This window comes from Bos taurus, chromosome 10 (assembly GCF_002263795.3).
Source record: "Bos taurus isolate L1 Dominette 01449 registration number 42190680 breed Hereford chromosome 10, ARS-UCD2.0, whole genome shotgun sequence".
Lineage (NCBI taxonomy): Eukaryota > Metazoa > Chordata > Mammalia > Artiodactyla > Bovidae > Bos > Bos taurus.
In genome coordinates, this window is record NC_037337.1 from 77,886,015 (window position 1) to 77,903,451 (window position 17,437).

General features: G+C 47.6%; 1 long non-coding RNA gene across 1 annotated transcript; it reads left to right on the forward strand.

Moving 5' to 3' along the window:
• The first annotated feature begins 6,206 nt into the window (after positions 1-6,206).
• LOC132346398 (uncharacterized) lies at positions 6,207-16,716 on the forward strand. Its single transcript, XR_009496232.1, has 2 exons — positions 6,207-16,010; positions 16,455-16,716. It is a non-coding gene; the product is annotated as an uncharacterized lncRNA (long non-coding RNA).
• Positions 16,717-17,437: the final 721 nt, after the last annotated feature.

The window sequence follows — 17,437 nt, forward strand, 5'->3', positions numbered from 1 at the left end:
TCATGTCTGACTCTGCGACCCCATAGATGGCAGCCCACCAGGCTCCCCCGTCCCTGGGATTCTCCAGGCAAGAACACTGGAGGGGGTTGCCATTTCCTTCTCCAATGCATGAAAGTGAAGTCGATCAGTCGTGTCCAACTCTTAGCGACCCCATGGACTACAGCCCACCAGGCCCTCCGTCCGTGGGATTTTCCAGGCAAGAGTACCGGAGTGGCATGCCATTGCCTTGGAAGCTAGAGACCAATTAATGTTTGTAATCAGCAAGATTTTGCAAAATCCTTTCTGAAGGTACCTGGACACTTCAGGCTGCTGTGCTGCTCAAAATTTGATAGTTGAGGTTTCTTCTTTCTCTTGAAGGGTGAATGGATTGGGTCAGTATGGAAAGATAAGCAAAAAGAGGACATTGAAAAGCCTGGGTTGTCTTCAGATTGGGATGCAAGAAAAATTCACTTAGTTCAGTTTTTCTTCCCAAGAGAGTAATCCATGATGTTTTCTCAGCTCATAGCCAAGTTATGAGTTTAAATGACTTTTATTAAAGTATGTGTGAGAATGTTTAAAGTCATTAGTATATCCTAAGGCCACATATCATAAAACAAAACCAAGATGTCTAATAATACACAATTAAGGCAATAGAAAAAGAATGGCTATTCCAGAGCAGATAAAGGAGTATTTGAATAATCTGAACCTTTGTAAACAAATAAATCATCTTGCATCCTTGGGTGATAATAAAATTAGACAATAAACTGTAGGAATGGAGAATGTGTGTGATTGCACAGGACTAAAGGGAGAAATGGAGAAGGCATTGGCACCCCACTTCAGTTCTCTTGCCTGGAAAATCCCATGGACAGAGGAGTCTGGTAGGCTGCAGTCCATGGGGTCACTAAGTCGGGCACGACTGAGCGACTTCACTTTCACTTTTCACTTTCATGCATTGGAGAAGGAAATGGCAACCCACTCCAATGTTCTTGCCTGGAGAATCCCAGGGACAGGGGAACCTCGTGGGCTGCCGTCTATGGGGTAGCACAGAGTTGGACACGACTGAAGTGACTTAGCAGCAGCAGCAAAGGGAGAAAAGGCTAGCTTGGCTTTGATCTTCATAAATGTTTTTAGTGATGTTTAAAATCATAAGTGAAGAAATCTACTGGCAATTGGGTAAAACAAAGCCAGGGCAATAGGGGGAAAATGCCTGATATAAGGCTTTTTTAAAAAATAAAGACATAAGCTTTATTTGAGAAGAGGGACTGAGAAGCTGAAAATATCTTGTTGGCGAGCCGGAGCAGGTGGTGCAAGATTAGAAAGGAACACCAATGGCGCTATCCAAAGTGAAGAGAAACTTCTGACTCTACCGCTCATGGGACACTAGGTTCAGAATTGATTTATTCATAGATGTATTCCTTCTGTCAATATTTAGTAGCATCTGTGATATATCAGGCTTTGCTCTGGGCATAGAGGGCATCAGGGTAAGTAAGACAAATAAGGTCTTTGCTATCATGAGGCTTATGTCCTGTGGAGAGTAGGTTGAAAATAACTAAGTAAGCCCATAAACTATCAAGATAAAACCAGATAATCTCTGTGAAGAAATGACAATTGGATGATGGGATAAAATGTGACTGGGGTTGGTGACAGGGATAAGGAGGTCAGGGAGGGACTCTCTAGGGAGGCGAGTGGCATTTGAACTCAGATCTGAATGACGAGAAAGAGTGGAGACCTTGGAGAGACGTTCTAAGCATCAGGTATGTACAGAGGTTTTGAGAAGGTCACAGGCTTACGGTGCTTAAGAAACAAAATAAGTTCCAGATCAAGATGGCAGAGTAGAGCATCCTGAGCTTGTCTCCTCCCATGGACACACCAAAACTGCATCTACAAATTGAACAACTCTTTCTGAGAACAACCTGAAAATTAGCAGAATAGAACAGATTTTCCATAACTAAAGATACAGAGAAAAGGTCACACCAGGATGGCTAGCAGGGACAGACACAATCTAGCCAGAACCCATCACCTCAGTGCAGTCACCCACAAACGGGAGGGATATCACAGTTGTGGAGGTTTCCCATGAGGAGCGAGAGGTCTGAGCCCCACATTGGGCTCCCCAGCCCAGGGAGCCCAATATCTGGCCTTGAAAACCAATAGGGGCTTAGGTCTGGGAGAGCCTGAGGGCTGTGGGAAAGCAAGACTGTTTTAAGGGAGTCGCACACAAACTCACTCGCTCCAAGTCCCAGCACACTGGCAACAGCTGGAAAAACACCTGGGTCACAGGAGACGGAGGTTAATTGATAATTATAAGCACATGCTGGAGGGGCAGGGATTTGCTGCAACTTTCTCTCTTTGAAAGTGGAAGTACTGGCATGCTCAGTCGCTCAGTCATGTCCGACTCTTTATGACCCCAGGATGGTAGCCCGCCAGGCTCTTCTGTCCATGGAATTCTCCAGGCAAGAATACTGGAGTGGGTAGCCATTCCCTCCTTCAGGGGATATTCCCAACCCAGGGATGGAACCCACATCTCTCGCATCTCCTACACTGGCAGGCAGGTTCTTTACCACAAGCACCACCTGGGAAAGAAGTGCTGGAGGAGAACCTTTTTTTTTTTTTTTTTTTAAACTCTCCTTCCACATGAACCCAGAGACACACACCAAGACAATTATAATTAAAATGTCCCGAGTTAGAGATAAAGAGGCAGAGACTGGAGTGATGCTTCTACAAGTCAAGGAACAGTAAGACTATGGGACAATCACCAACAATTTGGGAAGAGGCTGGCCCAGATTCTTCCTCAGGGCCCTCAGATGGAACCGACCCTGCTGACACCTTGCTTTTGAACTTCCAGTCTTGGGACTGTGAACCAATACATTTCTGTTGTTTTAAGCCACCCGGTCCGCAGCATTTTGTTCCAGCAGCCCTAGGAAACAAGTATACGGAAGTTAAGCCATTCGCCCAGAGTCCTACAGCTAGTGAAGCGGTGGGGGAAACGTAAGCCAGGTCAATTTCAGAGCTAATGCTCTGAGCCTCCCTCCCCTTGGTAACAGGTTCTGCAGCAGCGCTGGGTTTTACATTGCTGTGTGTGTTGAATCACTTCAGTCATTTCTGACTCTGTGTGACCCCATGGACTGTGGCCCGCCAGGCTCCTCTGTCCTTGAAATTCTCCAGGCAAGAATACTAGAGTGGGTTGCCGTTTCCTTCTCCAGGAGATCTTTCCAACCCAGGGATCAAACCTGGGTCTCCTGCATCGCAGATGGATTCTTTACCACTGAGCTATCTGGGAAGCCTGGGTTTTACATTGGAAGGACCCTAATCGGATTCAGGGATGCTCAGAAGGGGAATCCAAGTCACTTTCTCTGCTCCTCTCCACTTTGCTTTGCATTGGTCAGGGCTCAGGGTGGCCATAAACAGTTAAGGCGTAGACAGAGAAGTCTGAATTGGACCACGTGGTGGCAATGAAGGCGAGCCTGCCACACTGTTGGACAAATGGTCACCCAGCGGTTCCCTGAATACCTGCTGGGACTCGGCCGGTGGTGGTGGGTGTGCGGGAGGCAAGTGGGTGCTGGGCTTGAAATCCTGCTGGGCCTCCTCTGGGCCCCATTGCCCCGCGTCTCGGTTTCCTCGTGTAGAAAAAGAAGACGACCCAACCCTCAGTGTTATGGCACCAAATGTGATAGTGGACGGGACCATGCAGGGCCTGAAGCAGGACCCTAAAAGGCGAGAGAGAGCAAGCAGGAGCCCTCCTTTCTGTGCCTTCCCCGCAGGCACCACTCGCCACAAGTAGACACCACGGGTTTTCTTTTTTCCGCCCTCTCCCTGGCTGTGTCTTAGCCAGTGACTTGGAAGCTCAAGCTTGGCTCTTAGTATGCGGCAGCCCTTCCCTACGCTTCCAAGTGGGATGATCTACATGAAAAATTAATCGTGTATTTTCTCTTTTTTTTTTCAAGTGGAGAAATTATTTAGGGCTTTGGGGAAGATGGGGCGGCTATTTGCTATGCAGCGGCTCATCCCCTTAGCCATCACCCCTGCCATGTTCAGCAAATGATTCTTCTATTCTCTTCCTGGCAGGTGGTCTCGCAGCTACATGTGTTCGGCGCATCCAGCCGGGTGCTCCGGGGAGCGCAACGTGGCGAGGACTGCTATTTCTAATTACTGCAGAATCAGGAGGCAAAGGCGAGAAGCGCTGCCAGCCTGGTGGGCCGCTGTGGAAACAGACGGTCGCAGTTATTGGGTTCCTGGGGCTGGCAGGGCCTGGCCGCCTGACTGGTCACTAGGAAGTGAGGGTTTGCTTTTCCCCAAAACTCAACATCTGAATAATTGAAGGGGACACCACAATCAATCTTTGCTGTAGTGTGCTCTTGGTTTTGCACTACGTGCTGGGGCTGGGTGGACGCAGGGGTGGAAAGGGGGTGGTGGGGAGTAAGGATAATACAAGTAGTAATGAACACAGCTCTGCCCTTCTAGAAGCTTCCATGATAGGTAGGGACCAAAGACAAAGTAGCTCAATTCATCCATCTGATGGCTTTATCGAGAGCTGCCCTTGTGGAGTTTATAGTCAGTGGGGGAGAGAGAGAGGAATCCAATGTTATCACACATACACAGCTGCTAATAGTCAATGCAGTGCAAAGTCAGGAGCTAGTAGGGCATAAATGGGGACCTGGTTTGTCCAGGGGTCAAAGGAGGATCTCCAGATGAAGGGGGGCTATAAGCTCCATCATGAGCATGGAAAAGAGAGGTTACTCTAAGGAAGAGTTTGGAAAGAATTAAAAAAGCTGTGTGGACATATGCAGGGGTGAAGAACAGGGGTGTTAAAGATGACTAGATGATTTCTAAGTTTCCAACAAGAGTACCTGAAAATCAAAGATGCTCTTGTCAGACCGGGAGGTTGGGGGATGGGGAGTCCATTTGCAGGGGAAGCAGTATAGAATGGGGCTTCCCAGTTGGTGCTAGTGGTAAAGAACCCTCCTGCCAATGCAGGTAGACATAAGAGACACAGGTTTGATCCCTGGGTCGGGAAGATCCCCCGGAGGAGGGCATGGCAACCCACTCTAGTATTCTCGCCTGAAGGATCCATGGACAGAGGGGCCTGGTGGGCTGCAGTCCACGGGGTCTCAGAGAGTCGGACGCAACTGAGCAATGTAGCACACGTGCGTGCACAGCACAGAACGTGGCAGCTCAGAGGCCAGAGGGAGGGACTGGAGGGTCTTCGGGAGACTGGGAGTCAAGGAGGGGCATGGTGTGACTTCTATGTGACAAGCATGCTGGGAATGCTGTGTGGAGACAGACTATTATGTAGGGGGAAGGGGGCAGAGGGAGCAGATAGGAGACTAAAGCAGTGATCCAGGTGAGGGGTGATGGCGATCTGGACTAGAGTGGAAGCTGGGGACGTAATGAGAAGAGGTCAGATTCCGGAGGAGTTTGAAGGCTGGGTAATTGCTAATGGATCTAGCTGACTTGTTTCTGGATCTTTGTGTTCAGTTTGCTGACAGAGGGAGTCTTATGGGCCCAGAGCAGCCTCTTAATGAACCCAGCAGAGAGGCAGAAGGGCAGGGCAAGTGGTACCCAGTGACACTCAGGCAAGCGAGTGAACTAAGCAAGACGTGGGGCACGGTTGGACTGTTTCCTTCACTCAGGCCAAATCATTTAATGATGTTCACAGGAGCCAGAGAGGGAGGGGTTGTTATTCCAGTCTTCCATTTCAAAAACAGGGGCTCAGAGAGATGAATCACTTGCTGAGGAAGACAGCTGGAAAAAAGGAAGAGCCTGGATTTGACCTTTGGGATCCTGTCTGATTCTGAAGACTGTGGTGTAACTGCCAAGTCAGGCTCCCTGGGGCATAAAGAGAAATGCCCAGGAGGAGGCAGGGAGAGGTGTAAGGTCCTGGAAGTCCCCAAAGGAATGTCTGAGGAATGGGAAGGTGGCTAACAGGGCTGGTAAAGGGAAGTGGGAGCTGCCTTTGCAGATGCCAGAGGGACCTTGCTGCCCATGATCAGGCTGCGAGGGAGAGACAAGGTCGGTCTGGCAAAGGATGGCAAGTGTCTGGAGGAGGGCTGGGAGGTGGGAGTAGGGCCAGAAGACTGTGGGCTCGGCAGTTAGAGGGACACTGCTGGTCGTGCCATCTTGGGCAGTTACCCTCTCATAGCCTCCACTTCCCATATGATCATGGCAGCTGAAACTAAGTTGTGTGTGTGTGTGTGTGGGGGGGTGGGTGGGTGGGTATGTGTAGGCTCAGTCGTGTCTGACTCTCGGCGACCCCATGGACTGGAGCCCACCAGGCTCCTCTGTCCATGGGTTTTCCCAGGCAAGAATACTGGAGTGGTGGCCATTTCCTTCTCCAGAGGATGTTCCTGACCCAGGGATTGAACCCACGTCTCCTGCATTGCACTCGAATTCTTTACCACTGAGCCACCACCCGGGAAAGGCGAAATTAAGTTACACTGTGTTAAACCATCACCACAAAAGTTCATTCTTTTCTGCGTTCCATGTTCACCGTGGCCTGGCGTCAGGGCTTCTGCTGCATGCCATGCTCAAGGTGCGCCAGAGTGACAGAGCAGCCCCGCTAGTGGGGACAGAGAGAGGGAGAAGGGAAGGGAGAGAGAGAATGAGACTGTCCTTGATCACTGTCCCAGTGAACAGGAGAGGAGTATTGGATTGGCCAAAAAGTTTGTTTGGGTTTTCTCAGACAAACCAGACTGAACATTTGGCCAACCCAAATATAATCCCCCACCCTGGTGAAAGGAAGTAAATATTTGAACTGGTGGCTCAGTCGGTGAAGAATTTGCTTGCAATGCAGGAGACAGGGATTTGATCCCTGGGTCTGGAAGATCCCCTGGAGAAGGAAATGGCAACCCACTCCAGTAGTCTTGTCTGGAGAAGGAGGACAGAGGAGCCTGGCGGGCTAAAATCCATGGGGTCTCGAGAGTCAGACATGATTTAGCGACTAAACCACCACCATCATCTAGCCCCATACCTGCCTTGAGGGCTTCAGAAGCACTTCCCACAGCATCCTGGCGCATGGTGAGAGCCCCAAATGAAAGCCACTGATGTTAGTAACAGGCTGCAGTGCCCTGAAGGACAGTTTGCTGGTTGCACCTAGGAGAAGCTCCATCTCTCTCATGGAGTAGCTTGTCTCTGCAAAGGTGAAAAAGCAGTGGAGCCAGGGGCTTGGTTTTTGAGCACCAGCCCCTGGGTGAGCAGAGATCCCGCCCCTCCCTGACAGCCCCGTGGCCTGGCCTGCCTCCGGCCTCAGGACATCCTGAGCTCCTCCTCTGCGGTTTGTATCTCGGTTCACATCTTTCCTTTCCCCCTCAGTTCCTCTCTCCTCCAGGGACTCCCCTGCTCTTCTGCATATATTTGTCTTCAAAATTTTAACAGAAATTTGAGTCTAAATCTTCTATAAACTGATTTTGGTCAAGAGCTCTAGCTAGTCATGTTGCACTGGAGTAATGATTCCTTACTTTCAAGAGTGCAGAGTGGGGAGAACTTTGCCTCCAGCTTGATGTCTAATTGAAGAAAAAAAAAAGTCAAGAGATGAAGCACTTTCAGCTTTCACAAACCCAGGGAGTTGTCTCTGAGTGGGCCCATCACCATCGTTTCTGATTGCAGTGAGTACACAGCCTCGCACTGCGGTCCTAGGGTGGATACTGTACACAAATTCACACACACACAAAGGGATGGGCACAGTCTAACTAGGAGTTCACAGTTTAAAAGAATCACACCACTGCTTCTTAGACATCCATCGGGGTGCATTTTATCCAGCCCTGAAGTGGTAGCTGAGAAAGGACATTTTTACTTACCTGGGAGGGAGGAGAAGTAGGAAGATTTGGTAAGTCAGGGATGGAAGGAGGAGAAAGAACCAGTTAGGAGAAGATAATGCCCACGATTGGCTTTAATTTTTGCCTAGACCACAGATTTAGTGATTCTCAAAGTGTTTTTTCTCTCTTTTTTTTTTAATTTTGGCCTTACAACATCCTTGAGAAGTAGAAAGACCTGGTATGTTTATATGTATTTTCATGCACAAGATAAGTGAAGTTCAGTGAGATTAATGATTGAGTTGAAGACACAGTCAGTAAATGAGAGAGGCCAATATGGTTTGACTCTTTGCTACATGTCATTTTTTTAATTGCTACAAGTACCCTCTAGAATATGAACATAGGTTTTATTTTATTTATTTAACTTTTAATGGGTCATTTAAATTTTATTCTCCATATATTTATAAATATTCTGTTATGAACACATTATTTTTATAATTGGAAAAATTAGTGCAGAGAGATAATGGGTCATTATCCTTTTAATAATGTTGTTATTCCTTAGTCACTTCAATAGTGTCTGACTCTTTTGCAACCCCATGACCTGCAGCCCACCAGACTCCTCTGTCCACAGGAATCTCCAAGCAAGAATACTGGAATGGGTTACCATTTCCTCCTCCAGGGGATCTTTCCAACCCAGGGATCGAATCCATGTCTCTTGTGTCTCCTGCATTGGCAGGCAGATTCTTTTTACTATTGAGCCACCATTCTTTGGGGAAGCCCCAAAGAATACTAACTAGTACCTAAAGCTCATGCATTAACAAATCTTGTCAACATCTCTGTTTGTAAGATGGTGGCTGCAGCCCTGGAACAATGAACCTAAGCTTAACTGAAATAATTGATTGCAAATGGCACCCTACTCCAGTACTCTTGCCTGGAAAATCCCAGGGACAGGGGAGTCTGGTGGGCTGCAGTCCATGGGGTCGTGAAGAGTCGGACACGACTGAGCGACTTCACTTTCACTTTTCACTTTCAAGCCTTGGAGGAGGAAATGGCAACCCACTCCGGTGTTCTTGCCTGGAGAATCCCAGGGACAGGGGAGTCTGGTGGGCTGCCATCTATGGGGTCGCACGGAGTCGGACACGACTGAAGCAACTTAGCAGCAGCAGTAGCAGCAGCAGGGTCAAAAGTTAGCCTCCACTAAATTTTCTTTCTGTTACCTTTGTTCATTCCTCAACAAAATCATTGGAACCTACCTAAAATTCCTAAGGAAGAAAGAAACAAGGGTTCCTCAAAACCTTTGTTCAAAAAAAAATCTCTAAGACCTCTACATTTACAAGAGAACCTTTTAATAATGCTTTTGTGATGTGGGAAGAGGGGGGTAGATTGGTGGAAAGCATTGAAGGTGATGGTGAAGGCAAAGGGATTGGGTCAATCAGTAGAGAAGTAAGTAGGGAGGCAGGAAGAGAAAGGTCTGCATGCGGGGCTTGAGGAAGAATTGGGGTTTGAAGTATTTCCAAAGCAGCATCTTGTAAGGCGAGAGGAGGTGTTTCTGAGGTGTGTTGTGATGAGTTATGAATCGAATCACTTTTAATAGACAGTCATCCCTCAGGATTCGTGGGGGATTGATTTGAGGAGCCCACAAATCCACAGATGCCCATGTCCCTTCTATAAAACTGTGGACTGCAGTGAATACAGCCACCCCTGTGTGACCTCATGAGTCACAGCCATGGATCAACCAAGCTTGGATCAAAATTTCAGGTCTGAAACCCGAGGACACAGAGGGCGGACTGTACTTTTCGAGATACAAGTGAAGATGAGCGATTCCCTTTTAGTCACGTGTGGGCCCTGCACGCTGAGATTTTGCATGTGGCTCTTCACGTAGACTGGTTGTGTAGAACTCTGGGTTTTATTAGGGTCACACTGAGGTTTTGTGTTTGTCATCAAAGTTCTGAGGAAGCAGGTGGAAGGACAGGCAGATGAGTGTGGTCGAATTGATCCATTCCCTTCTTAGTTCTGTCCTAGAATTCTTTATTTTAGTTTTTCCATGAGGAAACATTTAAATCTGCTTAAACTTTCCTTAAGGAGGTAAAACCTGCAATGACTTTTCTATAAAGTGAGTATATTTCTAGCTAGGGGTTAGGATGTACATGGATGGGCCCTAAATTTCCCTTGTAAACAGCTCATCATTTTAATACTAAAATAAGAACTCCGCTGTACTACTTCATAGATTAGAAAATTGAAGCACATGATCCAACCCGTAAAAATATTTTTAGGCTACTCTGATGTTATTTGGAATCCAGCACTATCATCTTCATTAAATAACTAACTTCCTGAGTAAGCATTTCACAGGCCCGGTAACCCTTTGAGGTCGAGCTCCTCTTATCTCCATCTTAGAGATGAGAAGAGTAAGGTCACTCCCTTGTTTATAGTTGCACAGGTAATAAGATAGAGTGTCCCAAACTAGCCCACCTGTCTGCAGAGCCCACACTCTGAATGCCTACCTCGTACCTCAGTTACCTTGTATCAACAAGTTACCTTGTCGATAACCCAGTTAACTACTCATTGATCTAGACTCTATTGTGGTCACTGATTAGTTCTGTCTACTAGTAGGACCATTTCATTATCTCTGGAGAAGGGAATGGCCACCCACTCCAGTATTCTTGCCTGGGAAATCCCATGAACAGAGGAGCCTGGCTGGCTACAGTCCATGGGGTCGCACAGAGTCAGACACGACTGAAGTGACTTAGCAGCAGCGGCACTAGGAGGACACATTTACTGTAACTGCTGTAATATTCATAACCCAATCGAGAACTTTTTAAAAGGTAGGTTACATGAATCACTGTTAGATTAATTAGGATTTGCTAATTAATTTAAAATCAAACCCCTGCCTTCAAGGAACTTAGAACCTAGTGAAAATGGCAGATGATAAATAATTGCGAAAAATAAACATACAATTACAGATTCTGATAGTGATTAGTTCGTTGAGGGTGAATTTCGGTAGTGGGGATGGATGGGGAGAAAACAGAGTGGCCGGAAGCAGTTAGCTGCATCAGAGTCTGTCATCTGTCCATGCAGAAGTTATGGATGTCCTGTAGGTGGACGGCATTGTGTCAAGTGCCACAGAGGGGAGGGAGATGAATAGGAGATAGCCTTGCTTTCAACAGGAACTCAGGGGAGGAAACACAGGCATACAAATAACCATAAAAACATGAATGGAGATGACGTGATGGTAGTGACGATTAGAAGAGCTAATGTTTCTTGGCACAGTTTGAAATACTCTACATGGATAATTCATTAATCCTTAAAACAATCCTATGACATAAATACTATTATCTGCAAATAGAGGGAGAGGACATGGAGAGCAGTTGAGCATGGGTACATCTCAAGTTTGACTCGGGGCCAGGAGATGAGGCGATGGAGGCTGACTTGAAGGGATGACTAGAAGATGGCAGAGAGGGGAGGATAAGATGTGATGAGTATTCAGAGAAGGGGGAGCAGACTTCTGGCTGAAGGAATGTGGAGAAACCTCCTGCAGGAGTGAATATTGGACGTGAGCCTTGAAGGATGGGGAGAATTCAACAGGCAGATCCTGGGCGGCAGAGAGACTGGGGGTGTGTGATGGATGTGGGGTGGGGGGCTGGGCACAGATCTCCCAGGTGGCTGTGTAGGGCTGTGGTTCCTACACCCGGCAGTGCTTCAGCAGCCTGAAACTTTTTATAAGTACAGATTCCTGGGATCCACCCCCAGTAAGTCTCAGTAAGTTTGACTCAGGCCCGGGAACACTCATTTTTCAAAGCACCTGCGTGTCTTCCCCTTGGATGAGTGTTTTGGAAGTGTTAGTGAACCCATCACGTGGGATAGTTGCTTGAGGCAGGGTGCGGCTAGATTCTGCATGGTGTGCGCTTGGGACTTCCGAGTTTGCTTTATAAAGTGGGAGTCAGCTAAGAAGACTCATCAGTGGAGCCAGGCTCCAGGAAGGTCAGTCTGATCCAGAATGCTGGGTCCCTTAGGAACCTGAAGGCAGGAGGACTAGTTAGTGGCTAGTTAATTGTCTGTGTAAGAGGTGCATGGTCTGAGGTGGTGGCAGTGAGTGTGACCTGAGAGCCCAGTGAGTCATGGGACAGTTACTAGGATTTGGTACCAAATGGATGGGGAGGGGAAGGAGAATAGCAGGGCAGTGCCATGTCAGGACCCAGGGGCTGGCCCGACACAGTGTCTTTAGTGAAGTTTCTACTCCACAACAGGAGATGGGGACAAGTTGGTCGATCAGAGGCCTGGCCTCCTCATGGGAGTAGAGTCTGGTCTAAACCCTTCTCTTCACTATGTCTCTAAGGATTCTCCCTGGAAGAGGCTTTCCAAATATCTTAGAAACTCAGTTAAAAAGTGAAAGTGAAAGTCGCTCAGTCGTGTCCAACTCTTTGTGACTCCATGGATTATACAGTCCATGGAATTCTCCAGGCCAGAATACTGGAGTGGGTAGCCTTTCCCTTATCCAGGGGATTTTCCCAACCCAAAGATCAAACCCAGATCTCCCGTATTGTGGGTGGATTCTTTACCAGCTGAGCCACCAGGAAAGCCAAATCCTCTAAGCTGAAAGGACAGCTTAGTTGTTAAAATAAGAAAGAAAGGTAGATACAGGAATGATGATGCCATCAAGACCAAGACATAGGGAAGACCTACCTGCTGAGTGATTTGTTTTGGCCCAGAAATAATCATACAACAGTTTCAGTCAAATAGCAATAAGATCAACAATACTCACAATGAGAGCGATTGGGCACCAACTCAGGGATAAAGACTGAGTTAGAAGCTTCATCTCGTTTAACTCGTGCACTGGCCCTGAGCAATCCTGACTGGAGTCTTCTTAGGTCTAGTTATCAGATGAAGAACATCCCTGGTGGTCCAGTGGCTAAGACTCCACACTCCCAATGCAGGGGGCCCAGGTTCATCCCTAGTTGGGGAATTAGATCCCACAAACTGTGACTAAGAGTTGGCATGCTAAAGATCCCACATGCTGCAACTAAGATTGAAGGTCACACATGCCACAACTAAGACCCAGTGCAGCCAAATAAATAAATAAATCTTTTTTAAAAAATGATAAAAAAAAAAAAAAAATAACTGAGGCTTAGATAAAACCCGTTCAAAGTCCCACAGCAAGTGAACAGCACGGCCAAGATGCCATGTGAGCCCTGGTGGGGCCATGCTACCTGAAATGGGATGATGCCTGAGAGGGGTATGAGGATAAGATAGAGAGGAAAGAGCACTGGGTCTGGAGCCAGAACACCCAGGGCCCAATCCCAGCTCTGGTGAGTTGCTCCAAACTACTTTTGTTCTCACCCAGCCTCAAGGGGTGGTTGTAAGGCTCAAATGCAACAGAAGAGACATCAAGAATGCAAGATGTCCTGCTGCCTACCTCTGCAGGGAGAAGCCACCATGCTAACTCTTAAGAATTTAAAGGGCGCAGTCTCAGCGGAGGGTGGGAGAGACAGGTATACATAGATCCGTTCTGCTCAGCAATCTCTGAGGGCCAGCTCTGGGCTTGGAATTGTGCCTCGTAGGCATCAAAAGATTCTTGATGATTGGTCCTTATTTGAAGGAGCAGAGAAAGTACATGAAATATGAAAGTCAACACTCCACCCCTGCAGCGTGAGGAACAATGAGAATGAACAGTATGGTGGAGACGTCCTTTTCCACGAACTTCAAAACCTGGGAGGTGGCTGGATCAATAGACCATCATTTTGAAAAGAACTGAAGGGCAGGAATATGATGATTATTAGTAGGGTGCCTGGATATGCTAGATACAAATCATATTAACAATGAAACAATTTCCTTCCATCCCAAGATAACTGGTTTTGGCTTGGAGGCAACAGAAAGTGGATTTAGAGGAATACAGAGGGTCAATGGAGAAATAACTCTTTAGTTTCTTCTGAATTCTAGCCTGGGGAGCCAGCCCATGTACGAGTTCCCCTAAACTAGAGAGGGGACAGAAAAGGAGGAGAAGAACTGCATCTCAGTTGGAATTTGCTTGAGAACATGGCTGAGTTTGCCCCCTTTTCACTCAAGGTGAAATTCTTCCATTGACACAAGGTTGTCCTGGGGCTCCTAAGCGGTGGAGGAAGAATGTTTATTGATTGAGTTCATGCATTTTACAAGGGCAGAAATGCCCTGGATTACTCTGAATCTATTTTAGTGTGTAATTGTTTCTTATAAGTAAGTATTGTGTTTTTCAGCATGAGCTCCACGTAGCCTGCACGCATGCTTAGTTGCTCAGTCGTGTCTGACTTTGCGACCTTTTAGATAGTAGCTCGCCAGGCTCTTCTGTCCATGGGATTCTCCAGGCAAGAATACTGGAGTGGGTTGCCATGCCCTGCTCCAGGGAATCTGCCTGGCCCAGGGATTGAACCCACATTTCCTGTGTCTCCTGCATTGGCAGGTGGATTCTTTACCTGCTGAGCCCTCAAGAAAGCCCCTCTACATAGCCTGGTGCTCTTCAGTTGCCTCAGGCACGTATTTTGTTTTTCTAAACAAGAAACCAAGAAAAGTTAGGGGAGATGTGTAACCCTCTTCCTCTGCAGGTTCCCTTCCCCCAGCCCAGTCCCGATCCAGCGGTGAAAGCTCTCTTCCCCAGCCTCTTATTACCAGATACTGCCTGAGCTTGGGGTTGCTGTGGTGCACGCCAGAGCTGCTTATTTATCGTGCACCATCTGGCTGGTATATGAGTATGGGGACTTGTCAGATGGGGTTTATCTCACCTCACCAATAAATGCAAAACTGTTATGCCTCTGTGTGCTGTGATTTGTAGCACTCAGGGTTGATAAGACGTGTACAAGACTGTAGGATCAGATCTGCCCACCTGGTACTTACATGGTTATTTGCAGTTTGGGTGTGAGTCTTGACTCTCACTCTTCATCCACCGTTTATTGAACACCTACCATGAGCCAGGCACTGTCCTGCTGATCTAAAAAAGCTGAAAGACACCCTCAGCTCTTAAAAGCCCAGAGTCTGGAGGGGAAGACTGACGCAGAAACATGCAGTTGCAGTACAAAGAATCGGAGAGGGACATGAAGCTGTCCCAGGGGCAAGTGGACACCTGCTTCTGAGGGTCAAGAAAGGCTTTCTAGAAAAGGAAGATCATTTCTCTGGATTTTAAAGGAGCTTCTCACGTGGTCTAGGTTGGACACCCCTCCCTAAGGTTACCCTGTGTGGGAGGGGAACGACACAGACTGAGTGAGGGGGGTCTTGAGCAAAACTGGGGCTCTGTGATAGGAGACAGGGAAATGCATGCCAGGCAGGCGAAACCGGGAGCAGAGTTTTACATCTTGAATTCTCAATAAGATGTGAATTCCTTGAGCTGGAAACCTGGACCATGGGCTGGTCTTTTTTTTTTTTTAAGTGTTATTTTTGTTTTATTTTTTTCTATTTGGCTGCGCTAAGTCTTCACTGTGGCGCACGGACTTTCTCTAGTTGCAGCAAGTGGAGGCTACTCTTTGTTGCGTGCGGTGCGAGGGCTTCTCGTTGTGGCGGCTTCTCGTTGCAGAGCGCTGCTCTAGAGTGCTGGCTTCAGTAGTTTCAGTAGCTGTGGCACATGGGCTTAGTTGCCCGGCAGCATGTGGGATCTTCCCAGACCAGGGATTGAACCCATGTCTCCTGCATTGGTAGGCAGATTCTTTACCACTGAGCCACCAGGGAAGCCTCGCCATGGTTTTGTCTTGACTCTGTGACGTAAACACTTGCTGCAGAATCAGCCTGGTCTTCAGCCACAGGGTGGGGCCACCTGAGAAGCAGCCATCAACAGCGACTTGGCTGAGAAGAGGCTGGGGAGTCGTCCTTGAAGTCTAACCTTTTTGGTCTCTCACTGGCTCTCCCTTTGTGCCCTAGGGGCAGTAAGCTCTTTGAACCCTTCCACCAGGGGGCGCCCTCAGTGTCCCGCCGAAGGGCTGCTGTCTCTGGAGACTTAGCGGTATCCACATCTGATCCTCACCACCTCCTCCAGCCAGATAGGGCCGGTCATAGCCACATAGAGAAACCCCTTAGTTAGAGTTAAAACGTCTTCTGACGCACGGGAATTGCTGCTGTAAGGAGCTGCAGACACGCCCTTGGTGTTAATTAAAGTGACAGGAAACTATTCAGCCCTCAGCTCTGAGTTGTCTTTTAACAAATGATGGAGGAATTCAGGGTTTTCACACTTCATGACTCAAGGTAGACAGGGAAGGGGAGTGGGCTGGGAGTGCAGCAGAGATAAACTCTTGGAGCGGGGAGGCCTTTGGAAGCAGCCTTTCAGCAGCCAAGGTCAGAGCCAATGTCATGGATGACCCAGGGTCTTTAGTGCCAATTCCAGGGGTTCCTCCCTTAAGGGAGTCTGCACCTGAGGGGAAAGCGCTAGATCACGGGCTGGGAAACTGGAAGTCAGGGCCCAGCTCTGCTTGAGCCGGCCGAGTCACTTGGGACAAGTCACTGTGTCTCAGTTTCCTTGTCATGGACTGGTTGACCCATGAGGAGAATTGTGAGGGTCACTCAGGATTTTTGGTGCTCACAGCTTCATCTGTTTCCTCATCTGTAGATGAGAAAATTGGGCTTAGTCTCAAGGACTATTCCAGCCCAAAAATCCAACTGCTATTTCAAAAAATGAAAAATTATGATACAAATATTTCACATCATTATTGCTGTTGTTATTTCAAACTGTCAGCTAAAGATCTTACTAAGGTACTAACCACCCTGCTTTTTCTTCTCTAGTGGCCAGTTCTTAGCCAGAGGAAGCTAGGCAGCTGAAAACTGATGGCCAGCCAGTGGAATGATTCCAAGAAACCTGCATGGAAAGGAGACTTCCACAACCAACTGAATCATAAAGGAGACTGCCAGCATATCCCCCTGACAAGTTATTGCAACTCATTTTAACAGAAAAAAGAATATTTTTGGTGAAGATGGATACTATGGTAAAAAAAAAAAAAATCATTTGGCTTTTGGCTAGATCAATTAAAAAAAATACATCCTCTAAGTGTGGTCTCATGTGGGGTTATAGAGAGGGGAAAGACAAGGTCCCTTACACTCCTGCTGGGAAAGCAGGACATCTGAGCTTGAGGCATGCAATGAAAGTAAGTTAGGGGCCTCCCTGATGGTCTAATGGTTAGGAATCCACCTGCCAATCTAATGGGCAGGAATCCACCACCTGCAGGGAACACAGGTTTGATCCCTGGTCAGGGAAGATTCCACATGCCATGGGGCAACTAAGCCTGTGAGCCTCAACTACTGAGCCCACACTCTAGAGCCTGTGAGCCAGAACAAAGGGTAGCTCCCAATTGCTGCAACTAGAGAAAGCCTTCTTGTAGCAGCAAAGATCCAGCCCGGCCAAAAATAATTTTTTTTTTTTAAAGACAAATGAGAATATAGTGAAAAGTCCATGGGACTTGTAGGTGTTCTGTGGCTAGTTGGTGAACGGCTGGCTGGTGGAGAGGGGTCTGTGAGGATGGGAACAGAGGTGTTGCTGGGAGCCAGGTTCACGAAGCTTGATTTTTAAGGACAGCAAGAAGCTGCGGTGGCAACCTTGCTAGGTCTCCATACCCAGAGGTCCAGGCCGCTGATGAAGAAGGGAGGTCACATGGGCTTCATTAAACCCAGAGAACTCATTCCTCCTGTCCCCTTGTAACTTCTACTTCACAGAGTTCACTCTGGACCTGGGAAGATTTTGAGATCCTCTACTAAATCTTTCAAGAAAGAAG